Genomic DNA, 543 nt, shown 5'->3' on the forward strand with positions numbered 1-543 from the left:
TGGTGCTGGGGAATCGAACCCAGGGCCTCATGCATGCAAGGCAAGCGCTCTACCACTGAGCCACCTCCCCGGGCCCCCGTGAGACTCTTATCTCCAATAAACCACTAGTAAACCGGAAGTGGCGCTGTGGCTCAAGCTGAAGAGTGTTCATCTTGAGCTGAAGAGCACAAGGACAGCACCCAAGCCCAGAGTTCAAAAAAAAAGACATTAACTGAAGACTCTCACCTGTGTAATGAATGGAAGGTTAATCAGAGAGTTGGAAGCTGGGCTCAGGTGAGCACAAAGCTTTAGATATTGAGTTCAAGTCCTGGTCTCAGACACCCTCCCCCCTCCAAAAAAAAAAAGGAGAAGGGGAAAAAGAGGAAGGAGGAGGAGGAGGAAGTGGAGGAGGTTGATCAGCACTTGTGCTCCACACTTGGATGTTAAGGAAATGTTCATTCCTGTCTGACCTTATGTACAGAAGATCAGAGCAGAGGGATATGACGTGAGATGAGCTTTGAAACATGGTCCAGTGTTGAAGCCAGCAGTTAAATAAAATTATCC

The 543-nt window shown here is 48.3% G+C and overlaps 1 non-coding gene across 1 annotated transcript; it reads right to left on the reverse strand.

Annotated features, from left to right (window-relative positions):
• Positions 1-69, reverse strand: Trnaa-ugc (transfer RNA alanine (anticodon UGC)). Its single transcript has one exon. It is a non-coding gene; the product is annotated as a tRNA-Ala (tRNA).
• Between the last annotated feature and the right edge of the window lie 474 nt (positions 70-543).

This window comes from Dipodomys merriami, unplaced genomic scaffold (assembly GCF_024711535.1).
Source record: "Dipodomys merriami isolate MVZ:Mamm:240054 unplaced genomic scaffold, mDipMer1.0.p SCAF_2, whole genome shotgun sequence".
NCBI classification, from domain to species: domain Eukaryota; kingdom Metazoa; phylum Chordata; class Mammalia; order Rodentia; family Heteromyidae; genus Dipodomys; species Dipodomys merriami.